The 18474-nt window shown below is 37.4% G+C and overlaps 1 protein-coding gene across 19 annotated transcripts in view; it reads left to right on the top strand.

Annotated features, from left to right (window-relative positions):
* Nucleotides 1-12392: 12392 nt before the first annotated feature.
* PCBP3 (poly(rC) binding protein 3) overlaps nucleotides 12393-18474 on the top strand; it is a 60162-nt gene continuing 54080 nt past the window's right edge. For 6 of the 19 annotated variants that reach the window (XM_087919503.1, XM_087919502.1, XM_087919504.1 and 3 more), the window contains exon 1: nucleotides 12393-12555. The gene's annotated coding sequence lies outside the window, so the exon portion shown is untranslated. Of the gene's footprint in view, nucleotides 12556-17358; nucleotides 17459-18474 lie in introns of those variants that run through there. The other 13 variants (XM_026707692.2, XM_026707688.2, XM_026707690.2 and 10 more) reach the window with 7 other exon arrangements.

Raw genomic sequence — 18474 nt, 5'->3', positions numbered from 1 at the left:
GGCCCTATCCAACAATAAGCAGTTCAGAGGTGAGAAAAATAAACTCCTGGTCTTAGTCAGTTCACAGGTATAGAATAGGCAGTAAATGACTCAACAGTAGTAACTGTGAGGGGGATCTCGGTGTCCTAGTGAACTATCACTTAAGTATGAGCCTGCAGTATGCTGCAGCTGACACAAAGACCAATGGAATCCTAGGTTGCATCAATAGAGGGAGATCATCAAGATCACAAGAGGTAATAGGACTGCTTTGTATTGCATTAGTAAGGCCACACTTGGAGTACTGTGTCCATTTCTGGTCAAAACAAAGCAAAAAAAGATGCTGCAGTCCTAGAAAGTGCAGAGAAGAGCAACAAAGTTGATACACGGTTGGGAGACCAAGTTGTACAATGTAAGGGAACTTAATGAAGATAAAGTTTAGGGTTGACATGATATCTATCTTCCAGTACATATGGTGCAGTCAGAGAAGAGGAGGTTGACTAATTCTCCAAAACACCTGAAGTCAAGACAAGAAGCAATGAGTGGAAGCTCATTAGAGAGATCCAACCTAGAACTAAGGAGAAATTTCCTGTCAGTGAGAACTTTCAGTCAATAGAACAGCTTGCCTACCACATTTTTGGGTGCTCTATTCCTGAAGGTTTTCAGAAAAAGATTGTACAGCCATTTGTCTAGGATAGTATAATGTCAGTGGGCAGTGGGCTACACTAGAATACCTCCAAGGTGCCTTTCAGCCGTACTATTTTAAGAAATGTGGGTTGATTTGTTTGATGATCCAGTCTTGGATATCAAGAGTCAGTACTTTTCCAACTTCTTCAAAGTCCAGAATGGTTGAATAGACTTCATTGAAATAACATCAATTTCTCCTTCAGTGTGCACGTTTTTACTTGGAAGTCTGACATTTTGCCACCCATTCGGGGTTGGACTAAAACATCTAATAGGTCACTTCCATCTTTGATATTCTGTATTTTGTATTCTCATAAGATTTAGTTGAAAGCCCTTTTATTCAGACACATGAGGCCTATACTGAGGCCTTTGAGGCCTAAACTTCTATCTTACTAGTGCTATTGCCGACATCTTTCAGGTATCAGAAAAAATGTTTATTAAAATCTGTCTTAAGAAATGCAACTTCTTTAGAAATATCAACTTCTAAAATTATCTTCTGTTAATCTGAGAAACTTGATTTTATGTTTTTCTATTCAGTGGATTTCTGTATTCAATGGTAGGATTATTTAGAACGACAGTTAAGAAGCAAACACTATTGTGTCTCTATTGCTCCAATCAAATTCAGAGATTATCCAAACTGGCTGTTAAAATTAAAACTCACCCCATAAGACAAGCAGGTTAATGGTTTGTCATGTTCTGTAAAAATTTACAGAGAAATTATTTTGGTTTTTAATAAAAAAAATGAGTCAAACAACTTTGCTGATATCACTACAACTCCTATTGAAGGAAGATAAAATTAAGATAAACCATATCTAGATCAGACCTGTAGCCATTTTACAGCTCTCAGGCCACATTCAGCCCTTTGACTATCCTTGTCCAACCTATGTGAGGTCAATCAGAAATTAGAAATCAAATGTAAATAAGATGTAACATGTATTCTTCCAAGCTACTCTTAGCAGCTAATCACAGCCATATAAGTTACTGCTTTTTATAAAGCAATACAATTAATATTGAGCACAATTAAGTTCAACCTATTGGTTCAGGCCTCCACAATAGCCCCAGTTTCTTACGTGGCCCCTTAATTGCCCACCCAATCTTGATGAAGATGTTTTAAAAAGATAAGTGTGCTGAAATAAGCTAAAATAATCCCCGCTAAGAGTAACAGTTCCATTGAAGACTAAATGGTCTTTGTGGGTTCTTTAATTGTAATTCCCTGAAAAAAGTAAATATTCCACTGACATCTAATTAATAACTTGGTTTGACCCTTCTGCTTAATATAAATTTGAAGGTGAGCCAATATTTAGTTGTATTGATTTAGAAAGTAAATTTGTTTCTGTGATATTATGCCCTAAAGGAAGGCAGAGTTCCTGAACATTTCTTCCTCTTCATTGTTTCCTGCTTCCTCTTCACGCCCTTCTGAAGTAATTAGTCACAATGCAGTGTCCCTCATGCAACATGAACAGGACCAACCTTGCTAGGGGCAAAGAGGAATGACTACACATACATTCTCACACTCACACACACACAGGATGGTACAAAGAGAACACAGCCAAGGGTTTCTATTGCAAGCTCATGATGTTCACCCAAGTTTTTGGCAGGTACCTATATCTCATTACCAATGTTCCTTATTAAGTTTTCAAAGATGGTTCCAAAACCAAGCATATTATAATTGATTAAACATCATACAGTCAAAAGAGAGATAACCAATATAACATCATGAAAAGCATTGATGATAATGGTGATCATAATAATAAACACCATCAAACAGCATTTGCCTATCCCAGGACCTTGAGAAAGACTCCAAAATGAACCAAAATGTCAATCCAGCCTGAATATCTGACTGACTGTGTAATGAACCATAATAACAATAGCACAAGTAGCACCAGCAACCTATTCTAGAGTCTCTTAACACAGAGGACAAGAAAACTTTTGGAGACGAGAAAAGTATTCATTTTCTTTTCTTTTGAAAGATCCTGAGTGTTAGACTAGGAAATGCATGAAGAAAACGAGTTTAAGAAATGGTTAAAATGGTACTGTAAAGTGATAGACTGATCTTACTGGTCTTTCGTCATTTCATTTGTTTTAAAGACATTTATCAGTACTTTTGTGGGATCACAAAGGGATATTATTATTCTTTTAAAAATACATAGGAAAATGTCTTAACAATCAACATACCAAATTTCACAAAGATATAAGGTTTATCTTGCTGGTCAGGCCAAAATGCACCATGTTGTAAAGAAGTTTAAGAATTGTGATAGGATTTGTAACTGGCTGACAAACTGTGCTCAATGAGTACTACATTTGTATTTTATGGTACTATATCTACATAAAGGAAAGTAGGCAGTGGGATACCACAAGGTTCCGTCTTAGGCCTGGTACTCATCAATATCTTCATAAATGATTTAGATGAAGCTGGCAGGAATAGCCAACATCCCAGAAGACAAGCTCGGGATCCAAAAAGATCATGACAGACTTGAACAATGGGCCTTATCCAACAAAATGAAATTTAATGTGGAGAAAAGCAAAGTTGTACACTTAGTCAGGAAAAACCAAAGATACAAGTACAGATTAGGTGAAAACTGGTTCAGTAACTGTGAAGAAGAGAGGATCAACTTATTTTGCAAAGCACTAGAAGGCAAGACAAGAAACGATGGATGGAAACTAATCAAGGAGAGAAGTAACATGGAATTAAGGAGAAACTTCTTAACAGTGACGACAATTAACCAGTGGAACAGCTTGCCTTCAGAAGTTGTGGGTGCTTCACCACTGGAGGTTTTTAAGAAGAGACTGGGCAGCCACATCTGAAATGGTATAGGGTTTCCTACTTGAGCAGCCGGTTGGATTAGAAGACCTCTAAGGTTGCTTCCAGCTATAGTCTGATTGCTTGATCTATTAAATAATTCTAGGAACTGCCATGTTTCATTTTATATTTTCTGAAATTAATGTTCACATTCTTGTATCACCCACCAATATGGTATAGAAGACTAGAAGTGACTGAGTGGGATAGACAGTTCCTGTCTATTCCTTATTTTGCCAACCCATTCTGGTACCAGGCCATTTGCTTTTGAGCATATGAGAACTTATTTTCATAGCTTGTTCCTGTTGTCACAGCCTATCAAGGGCCTGTTTAATTCTAATGTAATCCTGCAATATGTTTGCCAATCTCCCCTAATTTTATGTTATTTTCAAATTTGAGAACCATGTTTTCTAACCCTTCATCCAAGTACTGTAGCATCATTCAACACTACAGAGACAGACTTTGATATCATAAGGCCTTGAAGGAGGACCTTTCTCCTACAGCATCTGCCCAGCCAGTTGACCCTGCAGGGTTGGGGTATTCCACTTTCCTTCAATGAAACAAAGCCATCTGTCAGGACCCAAGAAACACACCTTCTCTGTATCAGCAATTGTCCCTAGAATGAGGTTACTCCCAATATCCAGATGGTGCCCACTCTGCATTTGGCAGAGCTATCAAGTGCTGACCTTTCACTCAGGCCTTCCAGGAGGGGAGAAAGACCCCTTGCTTCATTGTGCTTGCTATATTTTTATTATATATATATATATAACAAAGCATTCAGCTTTGTTCGGGTATTTTCCCACGTCATTGTAGTTGTGCTTTTAAAATGGTAGCAATGTTTCGGCAGAATCTCATCTGCCATCATCAGGCTTCTGTATAGTGTTCATCTGTGAGTCCGGCTTTTATAGTGGTTTCAGATTTAAATTTGGGGCAGCCTATTGCTGTGCCAGAATGGTTTTTTCTTCACCCTGATTAGTTGGGAGTCTTGGTCTGTGTTTATTGGTCTTGGAGTTTGCTGTGTTCTGCTTGATTAGTGTTTCTAATATCTCCTGTCTGTTTTTTGGCTCTTTTTGTCTCTTGATTGGCTGGCAACATTGTGTTACTTTATTGGAGGCCTTTAGTGCAGCTTGGCTCCGGGTAAATGGACGGCTATCATTAGTTAGGAAGCTAGGTTTCATCTGGGTGCCTGGTTGGGGTGTGTTTGAGCTGGAGGTATCAGGGAGGATTTGTCTGTGCCCAGGTGGTTGCCTGGCTTGTGACGTGGAGATTTTTTTGTTTGTGAGTGCAGGCTTCCAAATGATTGACAGTCTGGTGGAGTCATCTCTTCTATTCATGCTTTCTGGTCTTTTTTCAATCTCTATGGCTTCTCTGATGATTCTGTGGCTGGGGTTTTCTATAGTGGCTAGGGTTTTGGTGCCATTGAAGTTGATGCTATGACCTGTGGCTTCCATGTGTTGGACTAGTGAGGAAGTGTGTTCCAGCTTTTTGACTGCATTTTTGTGTTCATCCAGGCGGGTACTTATTCTTCTATTGGTCTGTCCAATGTATGTGGCCGGGCATGATGCACAGGGGACTTCGTATATGCCTTGGTTTTCCAGGTCAATTTTATCTTTGGGGTTTCTAAGGATGGCTGCTATTTTTCTGTCTGTTTTGAAGGTGGTCTTGATGTGATGTCTGTGCAGTATCTTACTAATTTTGTCTGTAGTACCTCTTATGTAGGGCAGGAAAGCTGTTCTATAAGTCTGTTCATCTTCTGGGTCTCTATTATGTCTCAGTGTGTTTTTGTGGATCAAGCCGGTGATTTTGCTTTTGTGGAAACCGTTGGCTGTCAGTACCTTAGTTAATCAGTATCTGATTAACAGTTAACACCTGAGGTGCAATCAGGGAGGGAGTTCCAGAAGAGGAAGATGCCTCTGAAACTTCTAATAAATCAGGCTCATATCTCAGATTCAACTCCTCCTCCTCCCCCAGATTCCTCTCAACATCACTCAGTAATGCAGGCTCGAATCTCAATGCCAGATCTTCCTTATCACTCAAGCCTACATCTGCTGACTGACCTGGTTCAAACTTTGGAGGCACAACTTATATATATATATATGTATGTATGTATGTATGTATGTATGTATGTATATGTATGTATGTGTGTGTGTGTGTGTGTGTGTGTGTGTGTGTATGTGTGTATATATATATATATATATATATATATATATATATACACACATACATACTATTCTGCTTTGTTCGGGCATTTTCCCACGTCATTATAGTTGTGCTTTTAAAGTTGTAGCAACATTTCAGCAGAATCTCATCTGCTATCATCAGGCTTTTGTATTGTGTTCGTCTGTGAGTCAGACTTTCACAGCCATTTCTGTTTTAAATTTGGAGCTAAATTTAAATTTGCTGTTTGGCTTCGCGTTCGTGGTCGTGCCACATCTTCATGGTGGGCGTCAGTTCACTTCATGTATGGGTCGGAGGGGTTTGAAGCGGGTAGTGATGCAGCTGCGGTATGGCTTCTGATCCGTGGTCGTGTCTCATCTTCTGTGTGGGTGTGAGTCTGCTTTCTACATGGAAGTGTGGTGGTAGCATCTTGTGTGGCCCTCGTGCATGTGGGTCTAGTGTCACTCTTCATGTTAGGTACTCGTTTGTTCATGAGAGTGGGTTTCCAAATGGCTGGTAGGCAGGAGGTATCATCTCGTTTATTCATGCTGTGTGGGCGTTTTTCTATCTCTATGGCTTCTTTGATTATTCTGTTGTTGAAGTGTTTGGTTTTGGCGATAGTTCTGGTATTTTTAAAGTCAATCTCATGTTCACGAACGTGAAGCCAAACAGCAGGATCACAGCTCAACAGCCCAAATCCCCCAGTGACTAAGACTAACCTGAGCACAGCCAAGCCCCCACCTGAACAGAACACACCCCCAGCCAATCAGAACACAGCCAACCCCCCAACCAATCAGAACACAGCCAACCCCCCCAACAAATGAGAACACACCCCCACCCAATCAGAACACAGCCAAGCCCCCACCCAATCAAGTCACACCCCCACTAGCAGTTAAAAGGAAGAAGCAGCTGCAAGCTCACATTACTCCGAGAAGCACAAAGCCGAAGACACAAGCCTGAAGATGATGAATGAGACTTCATCGAAACGTTGCCTAGATGCTTCCAATTTTACGCGGGAGAAAACCCGAATAACCAAAGATCCACATACAAATACCAGCAAAAACCTCAGAAAACAAATATTGCACCTCTACGGGAAGGAAACCCACCATCTGACCAGGACTTATGAAAAATTTGAAGTCCAAAGAGCTTCCATTTTATGTGACCTTGCATTCCTATGCAACTACTGAGATCAAAATTTAATCCCGATAAGCTTCCAACTGAAATTCCACACCAACACAGCAGCCACCAAATGCATCCTAAAAAGAACAGAATTGGCCCTAATTAGAAATGAACTTCACACAAAAAGATTCCTCCTAGACCAAATCAACAAAGATCTCCTCACACTTCACCTCAGACTCAGCAACAAGATTTACCCCACACTTTGGGACAAATCCAAACAACTCGTTGTCTGGAGAGCCAAAACACAGACCACTCTCAAGACAAACGCACACACCAACAAACTCAGAGAACTACAACAACGCCAGAAAAAAACTCCTCCCCCCACAAAGCCACACATGAAACAAACAGTGCACAACATCTCAGACAAGATCCTCACCGAAGCTGAAACCAATGTCCTTTCGAAAGGATTCAACTTTGCTGTCGCTCCCAAACACATCCCCACAGAAACCATCATATGCTGAGTTGAAACCAGCCTGACCCAAACCAACCCTGATGATGCTAATAGAATCAGACTGGAAATCACCAACATCCTCTGCACTAGCAAACCACCCAAAAGCAACTTATCCAAAGAAGAACAAACTACACTACTTAACCTGAAAGAAGACACCAGCATAATAATCCTACCAGCAGACAAGGGCAACGTGACAGTGATTATGAACACATCTGACTACCAAACCAAGTTAACCAACCTACTCCAAGACGCCACATACAAACCCCTGAACACAGACCCCACCACCTACCTAGAAAAAACCACCAGATCCAAAATAAAAGCCTCCCCCATCAGCGAAGAAATCCAGCAAAAAATCATACCCAGAGAGAAATCATCCAGATGCCCTAAGCTTTATGGTCTCCCCAAGATACACAAAGAGGGAACCCCACTTAGACCAATAGTCAGCTCCATAGGCTCACCTCTACAAAACCTAGCCAAATTTCTCACCAAACAACTACAGCCCTATGCAGAATCCATCAACTCACACGTAAAAAACTCATTCCAGTTCGAGATCATAAAGAAACAAAACTTACAACCCAGAGACCTACTAGTGAGCTTCGATGTCATATCCCTCTTCACCCAAGTGCCAATAAAAGAAGCCTTGACAGCCATCCAAAACAAATACAAACCTCACAAGCACATCCTAGATCTGACTAACCACTGCCTATCCAATACATACTTCACCTACAATGGACAAAAATACAAACAAATAGAAGGAGCACCCACAGGGTTACCCCTCTCACCTGTCATCGCAAACCTCTACATGGAACACTTTGAAACACAAGTTCTAGAAAAATATGATCACAAACCCAAACTCTGGCTCAGATACGTAGATGACACCTTCATAATCTGGCCGCATGGGAAAGAAAAACTGAACAACTTCCTCACACACCTCAACAGCCTACACCCCAAAATACAATTCACCATGGAAACAGAAGCTAACAATCAACTTCCTCCTAGATGTCTTAGTATACAAAAAATCCAGTGGCTCCCTAGGACACACCATCTACCAGAAGAAAACACATACAAACTGCTATCTACATGCACTCTCACACCACCACCCAGCACAGATCAATTCCGTAGCTGAGACACTCATCTCCAGAACAAAATGCTTAGCCAACGAACAACACCTAAAAACTGAACTACACACTCTCACTAACGTACTAACAGCCAATGGATTCCAAAGAAAGAAGATTACCCACCTAATCCAAAAAGAAACCCCAACCAAAATCCAAGACAGAGAACAAGAGAATGGCAAAGCCCTCCTCCCATATATAAAAGGCACTACAGACAAAATCAGCAAGATCCTCCAAAAACACAACATTAAAACAGCATTCTGCACAAACAGAAAAATATCCACTATCCTAAGAAACCCTAAAGACAAAATCGAGTTAGAAAACCAAAGAGTATACGAAATCCTTTGCACCATCTGCCCCACCACATAGATCAGACAAACTAACAGAAGAATAAGTGCATGCACTGAAGAACACAAGAACTCAATCAAAAAAGAAGAACTGACCTCTTCCCTGGTCCAACACCTCAAAGCCACAGGACATGAGATTGACTTTAAAAATACCAGCACTATCGCCAAAACCAAACACTTCAACAACAGAATAATCAGAGAAGCCATAGAGATAGAAAAACGCCCACACAGCATGAATAAATGAGATGATACTTCCCGCCTACCAGCCATTTGGAAACCTGCCCTCATGAACAAATGAGTACCTAACATGAAGAATGACACTTGACCCACACGCACAAGGGCCACACAAGATGCTACCACCACACTTCCATGTAGAAAGCAGACTCACACCCACACAGAAGATGAGACATGACCACGGACCAGAAGCCATACCGCAGCTGCATCACTACCTGCTTCAAACCCCTCCGATCCATACATGAAGTGAACTGACGCCCACCATGAAGATGTGGCACGACCATGAACGTGAAGCCAAACAGCAGGATCACAGCTCAACAGCTCAAATCCCTCAGCAACTAAGACTAACATGAGCACAACCAAGCCCCCACCTGAACAGAACAGCCTCCCAGCCAATCAGAATACAGCCAACCCCCCAACCAATCAGAACACAGCCAAACCCCCAACCAATGAGAACACCCCCCCACCCAATCAGAACACAGCGAAGCCCCCACCCAATCAAGTCACACCCCACTACAGTTAAAAGGAAGAAGCAGCTGCAAGCTCACGTTACTCCAAGAAGCACAAAGCCGAAGACACAAGCCTGAAGATGATGAATGAGACTTCATCGAAACGTTGCCTAGATACTTCCAATTTTACGCAGGAGAAAACCCGAATAACCAAAGATCCACATACAAATACCAGCAAAAACCTCAGAAAATATATATATAGATATAGATATAGATATATAGATATATATATGTGTATGTGTGTAGGTCTAGGTGTGTTCGGGTCTTTTCCCATGTAAGATTAAGAGTATCTTGGTGACGTATATACCCAGGATACTACAACAAAAGAACGCCCAAGCCCATCACACAACCCATTTCCCAAGTCGTTAAAACACGAGAGGCTAATGGAAAAAAGATCACTACAAAACAATCGACCCAGGAGATTACAGCACAAGATCGAGGATATCTCCACAACAAAACTCACAAGGCCATCACACAGCCCATTATACCAACATCAACTCCATCAACCAATCAAGAGGCAGCAGCACAGCCAACCAGCCCAGCACACCAGCCCCCACCACCAGTATTTATAGAGAGACAGCAGCTCTGATCACACACTGCTTGCACTGGCATGAAGCCGAAAGCACCAGCCTGAGCATGGCGAGTGGGACCTCGCTGAAACGTCACCAAGATACTCTTAATCTTACATGGGAAAAAACCCAAACACAGCTAGACCTACATACCTGTACGCATGAAAATCTACGAAAACATATATGTATGTATATATGCGTATGTATATATATATATGTGTGTGTGTGTGTGTGTGTGTGTGTGTGTGTGTGTTTTCTGAGGTTCTCGCGGGTATTTATATGTGGATCTTTGGTTGTTCGGGTTTTCTCCCGCGTTTTCTTCTCTTTCTTACGCGGGAGAAAACCGAACAACAAAGATCCTATATATATATATATATATATATATATATATATATATATATATATATATATATATATATATATATATAATATATATATATAATTTATATATAATTTATATATATATATATAATATATGTATATAAAATATACATATTATATATATATAATATATATATAAAATTTCTTTGTTGCTTTTTCTGATATTTGCATCAACGTCATTTCCCACAGTAAGTAAACTGGTCATTTAGTCAAAAAATGAGAACAGGTTAGTTTGGCATCAATTTATTCTTGATAAATTAAGTCCTTGAGTTCTGTCAAGCACTGCATACTTTTCTGCTTCTTGTGATGCATAGAGGCCCTCTGATTTTTGAGCATTGAACATCGCAAAATTAACCCTAATTCTTTGGAAGTTCTATAATCACAAGATTCCCTTTGCTGCTGTTTTATGTCTTTATAAATACACATTCATAGACCCCTGTAACAGATTTTAAAGATGTCTATCAAGAGCATGTGAAGAAAAAAGAAAATAATAATTAGGGTATTCAGTCTATTGGTTACAGGACTCAAAATAAATTGTAGAGAAAATATGTCTTAGAAAAGATATACTTACAGCAGCAATATTTTTTAAACTTGGCAACAATGAGTTGTGTAAACTTCAATCCCCACAATTCCCTGCAATGCCCATGCTATCATTGGGAGTTAAAGTCTAAACATCTGGAAGTTATTTTGCTTGGGAAACAATGAAATATTTTCATTCACATTTTTTGACTTTATTTGAGCAATATATATGTATTTTTGCCTTGAGGTTGTGCCTGCATTCATCACCTTCCACCCTGTGATCTTCAGTTCTTGGCCTTGTCTTTTCAACAACAGAATATTGTTCCCCGGTCTTGATAAATAGTAGCCATACCAGACTGATCGGCACAGAGTTGAATCACACTATGCACATCATATTGGGTACAATAACCCTCACTTTCTGTCCATCAGTTTTGAACCATATTCTTCCACCACATCTATGAAGGCAAAACTCTCTATATGAGATTATAAGAAAATAATTAGTAATAGTCCCTGTCAATCAATGCAGATATTACTGATGCAATAAACAACAGAGTTTGCTTTAGACATCTACATATTAAGACAGCCAGAAAATTGCTGGATAACATCTGGTTCAGGCTTCTTCTATTGCTCTTCCATAATGTCACAAAATTCCCCGCTTTGCAGCTGAACCAACTAGATTCAATGTACCCCATACAACCTAGTCAATCCTCAATAGGATTAGGCTCAACCTGGCAGGTGCACAGTCTCCTCTGTAAATGGGGCAAGCTGTCCTCTTCAGAATGTAGCTGTGGTGTTCCAAAGTGGACATTGCAACATATTGTGGAACAATGTCCTCTGAGTGTATATCAGGGAAACCCCAGAGTCTTTCTGTATACAACTCTATTATGTATTGAAATTACAGTCTGCCTTTGAATTTGTAAATAGAGTAAATAGTTTCATATTTGCTCATTGAGAATGTAATTGTGATGTGCTTTATAACATTTAACATTTATTTAACATACAATACATACATACATACATACATACATACATACATACATACATACATACATTTGGATAAATCAGTATTTCCATTAAGATGGTGATGGTGGTGATGTTCATATTCAGGAAAATTAGGCATTTTACATGACACTACTGGCAAAATTTGATTTAGTTAGAACATGGTTATTGCAGTGAGCCTGCTACCTATTTTGCATATATGTTCAAATTTAGAATGTTTATCATCCGATTATTTCAAATGAAATAATGAAAATGAGGAAGAAATCATCCTTGGCTAACTGCTGGATCCCTCTGCCCAATCATAGGAAACTCCTATATGTTGAAGCCTCTTGGCCTAAGGGCAAGTTATTTGCTCAGTGGCTTTTAAAAGATGTCAGCAAAATGACAAAAACATCACTGTTGGTTACAATTCATTTCAAAGAACCTAAAGGATTTGGGAGAAAATAGGTCACATGCACTTCATCTCACGTCACATGCTTACTATCGAGAGGCCAATGAGGTTTTTAGACCTCTATACATTTGAACAAGATAATTTTATCCATTCACATTTTCATCTTTTCTCAATATGAAAAGAGTGACCATCTGTTTGAAATCCACATCAGTCTAAATAATTTCTAAAGCAGCTTTTCCTTTTGGAGGTAAGAAGATTGCATATACTGTTTTGATAGAATATGGTGGTTGTTGATGCCTCTCTTAAAAAGAGTGAGGGTATTATTAGGGAATATGAAAAGATGGATCCTAAATTCTTCTAAAAGGTATTCTAAATATTTTTTTCAAATTTTTAATGGCAGGAAATCTAAAACAAGGTATATTTAAAAGAAAACAGAAAATAATTAACACTTTAATTGAATAAATTTCATTCTTTCTACTTGTATTTTGGTAGAATAGTATGTGTGTTCATGCATATCCCCCTTTATATTTAGTTCCTTCACGCAATATAATAATAATATGGTATGTTATGTTTAAATTAATGAGGGATAAAATACTTTCTTAACATGTTTTTATATATGTTTAAGTATAGTTAACCTAAACATAGAAAGCATATTATTGTAAATTATATATTATTTATAAAAACTGATAAAAATAAGTTATGAAACAAAATCTAAACAAAATTATAACAGAAAGCTACAATATCTATATGTGGGGACTAATAGCATTTTATTTGTTCCCTAAATCTCCTTTATGGGAGAAAGCATGCCCATTAGTATTAAAGGAGGCGGGGATGTTTTTTAAAAATTGCCTGATCAAGTCAAATTACACTTCAAAAACTAGTTATGACATCAGTTTGATAATAGGTATTTGTTTTAATATCTCACAAGAGCTACCTGAAAAATCTGAAACAAGGGTAATATTGATTTCAATGAATACGGAAGTAATTTTAGAGTAATTGTTTTGTGAAGTGTGCTGGAAATTAGTATATCAAATTTCAGATATGTATTTTGTTTGACATTTCCTTTCCTTTATTTAATATTCACTCATCATTTTTATTGTTACACAATTATCTCAAATGAATTTAATGTTATGTATCCTATAAAATTTAGATGCGCAGCAGTTATAATCAGAAGAATGTTAAACAAAGATTAAAATTGGTGATAAGTTTAACTTAATTTTTACTTAAATGTTTAATAGAAATTGTAACATGGGGAGATAAGTATTATATATATGTTTGTATGTATATATGTGTATATATGTGTGTGTTTGTGTGTGTATTATATATATATATATATATATAGAGAGAGAGAGAGAGAGAGAAAGAGAGAGAGATTTTTATACTATAATTTGTTTTATCAGTTAAAGCCTTAATATACTTAAGACAGTTGATATTAAAATATCATACAACAAATTAATCTGAACCAAACATTGTAAAAAAATGCTCAAGCTGCATATGCTTATTCCCGTTTCAGTGAAGCATAAGAATTATAAGATACAGAAAATATAATACTAATTAATCTTATTACCTAATTACTGCAATTAACACTGTAGCATGAAATTAATTATAAATACAAAGATTCCATTTCTCCCCCAAATCAATTGTATATGTTTGAATGTTATTTGTTTCTTGAAACAAACTATATACTCTTGTATTTCTATAAAATCAGAGAAACGTATTAAATTCATGTGCCTTAATCTGGATTCAGACTGAGTTTGAAGCTTAATTCCTTTTCAGTATAGTTAAAGTACCAGTTTAAAGAATACGTTAAATATCTGGGTGAAATATTAGAAACAAAGCTGGGGTTTATTTGTATCAGTGTTAGTGCAGAAATAAAACGAGAGATTTCTTGAAGTTCAAATAGAAAATGGCACCCCTGTCTTATTCATCTAATATCAGTTTTTAAAATAGATTGAACAGAGATGGTAGCAAATATTTCCTACTGTCAAATCTATTGGAACACCTACAGACTAACTCAAATTATAATTGCAAAGGAAAATGTGAAACTGTTTTTCATTCCTGAATGTAATTAAGTTAATAGCATTTTAGTTATTTTGCAGAAGAATCAATATCAGAATATGACAGATAATTATAATAAAAGTCTCAAACATTTTACTGTTCAAGTTTTCAAACTCTAAATATGATTTTGTGACTAGTTTAAGCATAGAGAGACATATAAACTATAGAAATCATGTACTTATAAAACATATCTATAAATAAACACCGGTGCACTAAGATATGGCACCATTGATGGAGAACTCTAGAGATTAATCTGACAGGTGGGGTGCAGACATTTCATTTCAGATTTTGGAGATGGGTTGCATGAAGGGTAGGGTATCTTAGAAATATCTAAAGGCAATCCCTAGTGTAGATAGCATTTACACACATCTTTTAAAATATTTTATTTAAAATAACAGAATTCATTATAATACATTTGATTTTATGTCTTAAATTAAAACGATATAACACTTATATTCTTCCCTGCTTCTCTGAATACATATGTACACATGTACCATGCCCACATATGCACACGTTTGTCATTAGACAAAGATGATTTTTCATTTCTAGGTCACAGAACCTATAAACTGTTAATAATAAGAGTCCTTATATGTTCATATGGAGTGATGTTGGTGGGTATTCTGAGAGAACTAGCCCTAGAGCTGTTTGCTTTAAGTTGGCTATGCTGAGGATAGCTGGGACTGCCTTCCTTGCCTGGAAGATTCTTTCTGCCAAGAAGGGAATTAGGTAAACATTCCTGAGAATAGTTCCTGTCATCTACTCTCCTGAGCTTCAGCTTCTTAGTTTTTGATTTCTTAAAGAAAACAATGTAATCTCAGGATTTCCTCTGGATCTTGGGATTGCTAGTAGAGTAAATTGTTTATCCCCTCTCTTGGAAATTGTTCCTGCCTTCTTCTTGCTGATATAGCACTGCTGGAGCATTCCAAGCATTTCATATCCATCTTGTTGGTGTTTCTTCCAGTGCCTTAGCATGCAGGTCAGTATCATCCTTAGGCACAGATCTGAGCAGGCAGCTGAAAGCAAAGGAATACACTTGATACTGAAAAATGGATTCATGGCAAATATGGATTCCTAGCAAAAAAATCAAAACCCGATTCTAACAGATCAAGTGAGTCTTTTAGCCATGACTAGCACCATTATCAAAAAAGACATTATCTAGACATGGCTTACAGCATGCTCCGTGCTCTAAGACACACACAAGTTCAAATGTTTTGTGCAGGGTGAATGACAATGAAGTTTGTCTAGATGCTCACAGCAAATTTCATTTAGACACAAACCACATTTTAATATGGTAGTAACAAGTACACATACAGTTATATCATCAAGGAAAATTACATTATCAGTTGACTGAATCTTATTTGTTTTTTACTCTATAGGTACTTAATTCAGTGAATCAATGGCACAGTGGTTTTCTTCAGCCAGTTTATAACATGCTTCATTTTATGTACATTTCTGTGTCTTATTGAAACATATATACAATCCTACACAAAATGAAGGTCTCTGAAATGAATGAATTAATTGTGCTTTGAACAACTCCAAAAGAGCAGGTTATTTTAAAACTCAAAGACTCACTAGGATTTTAATTCAGCTTGAGACTTAGGTGAAGTATTAGATGACACTTTTAGAGATTATTATGAAGGTGAAATATATGAAGGATACATACTGGTGTCTGTTAAAATCTGGAAAGGTGGACAATTTATCTAAATATCAGTATGATTTAGGTGACATAAATACATACACATATCCCAAATTCACTTCAGCAATATAATTTAGAAAATCTATTAGTTTTTTGTACTTATGGTTAACAATTAGAGCAAAATTGTCTTGTTTTCCTGCTTCAGATCAGTCACAGATCTGCCGTGTGCCATTCTATGATATCAAAGACTATTTGTTAAAGTTTTATATGTCCCTTTTCTCCAAAGATTTAAAGCAACTTACTTCAGTATCTTCATTTTGTTCCCATAATATGACGAGCCAGTTTGGTCAAATGATTAAGGCATCAGGCAAGAAAATAGGAGGCCATGAGTTCAAGTCCCTCCTTAGCAATGAAAACTAGCTGTGTGATTTTGGATCAGTCATTCTCTTTCAGCCCAATCTATCTCACAGCATTGTTGTTGTGGGGAAAATAAGAGGAGGAAGCTGTGTTGAATATGTTTGCCACCTTGAGTCGTTTGTAAAAAAATAATGAAGATATTAAATAAAAACAATCCTATGAGGTAGGCTGAATTGACAAGAAAACATTATAGTATGGCTGAGAGTAGGCCTTTCATTGGGTCTGCCCAATCTTCATTTAACACCACTTTGGCTTAGTGACAACTTATATGTGTGCAGTCCTACTGGCCTTGCCTCCTGTTGTAGTTCTGGAAGCAAAATGAAGAAGAAATTTGTTTAGTTTACATTTGAAGAAGGTAATTTGAGCCAATACATGAGCAAAAACTTAGCGATCAATCAAAAATCAAATTTCTCTGGCATTTTTGATGTACACTAATTTATCTATTAAAATGTTTAATATATGTTAGAGGCAAAAATTGTATAAAATACATATAAGAATGAAAACAATATAAAATAGTGCACCGTGTTAAGGAAATTATTTGGAAAAGAAGATGTGTTAGAAATAAAATATAGTTATTAAGGAAATAATCTTAAAACATAAAAATATTCACTGTAATATCATATGCCATATTTTCAAATCATCCAGGTCAGGTTACAATGATAACAATCTCTAGATGTTTTAAAATATTACCTATTGACACAAATTTATGCTGTGGTCATAAGTGGCATGGATTATTAAATACAGAGCCATATCTTGATTACTTTCACAGAGCACATGCATTCAAATGCAACATTACATCTCAAAAGATTAAATACAAGGCAAATCTGCAAATGAATTGAGGCCACCGAGATTGCTTTGCTGTTGGACTGAGAGGATTTGAGGAACAGGACCAGATCAACAGATTGAAGGCGGTGTTGATTATTCTATCGATGCTCTGCCTAGGATTAAAGCAAGCACCATGAATTATTTCAGAATGAATGAGACTCTCAGATGTGGAAGCCACTGATTGGCTGCACAATTATGTCCTGATAATATAAAGGTAATAGGGATTGCGTTAAATATGAAATACAACTCATTCAGTTGTCCTAGCAAATGGAATTCTTGCTAGGGTGCATAGGAAAAATTACACTCCATTTTGCATGTACAAATTGCAGAGAAAATATGGATATTTTAAAAAAATCCAGAACAGTGATCTATAGCATGATCTTTGGCAGATTTTATACAACTGCACTATTTTCACTGAAGGCAAACACAATCTGGGGAAGAGGCCTGGCAAAAGTACAAGTTGCTGCAATATTGGGAATCTGAAATGTATGGCACGATAGCATTCAAGAGAAATTCCCATTCTGTTGGACCTCACAATAATTGATGGACAGCTGGAGAGAGGGAGTTGTAGCCCAAGGCTCTTGCTGTCCTAGGCACTGAGGAGGTCATAAAAATAAAATGTACAGTTACATACAAACATGCTTTATTTTTAGAGGTATCTGCTAGAATCCATACGTAGTCATGTGGAATCAATGGAACTTAGCCTGAATCCATTGCTATAATTTTATTAGCACATACTATAATTGAAGAACAGGAAAACAGTTTCTAAAGGTATTTCGGATGCCTATAGCCTTACAGCTTGGTATGGGAGAGGGACATTCCCCTTCCCTTTTTCAGTTCTTGGCTCCCCTGCTCAGAATGTCCCACAGAAGTGACATATCATGGCTCACTCTCAATTTCTCCCACATGAACTCACTGTCTTGGTCTGTCTTGGCCCTTTCAATAAGGCCAATACATTGTCAAGTTATTTCTTGAACACTTTCTTTAATTCCATTGTGATTCATAATCAGCTTGGTCCAGGAACGTTGTCATGGTTGTAGCTATCTGGTATTGAAATTAGGGTTCACCAGATCTCAATTCCAAATTATGATTTCACAGTTAGGACTCATCACTACACTAGTATTATATGTAATAACTGGTTTATACTAGGGTTTATGAGGAAGAATATTTTCTTTCTACTTAAAAAAAAATACAGTCTTCACATGCTGGTATTTAAGTACTGTACTGTAC

This window comes from Pseudonaja textilis, chromosome 1 (genome assembly GCF_049901715.1).
Source record: "Pseudonaja textilis isolate UNSWEBS1 chromosome 1, rPseTex1.2, whole genome shotgun sequence".
Classification (NCBI taxonomy): domain Eukaryota; kingdom Metazoa; phylum Chordata; class Lepidosauria; order Squamata; family Elapidae; genus Pseudonaja; species Pseudonaja textilis.
Note: the sequence above shows the minus strand (reverse complement) of the source record. Positions and strands in the feature narration are given on the sequence as shown.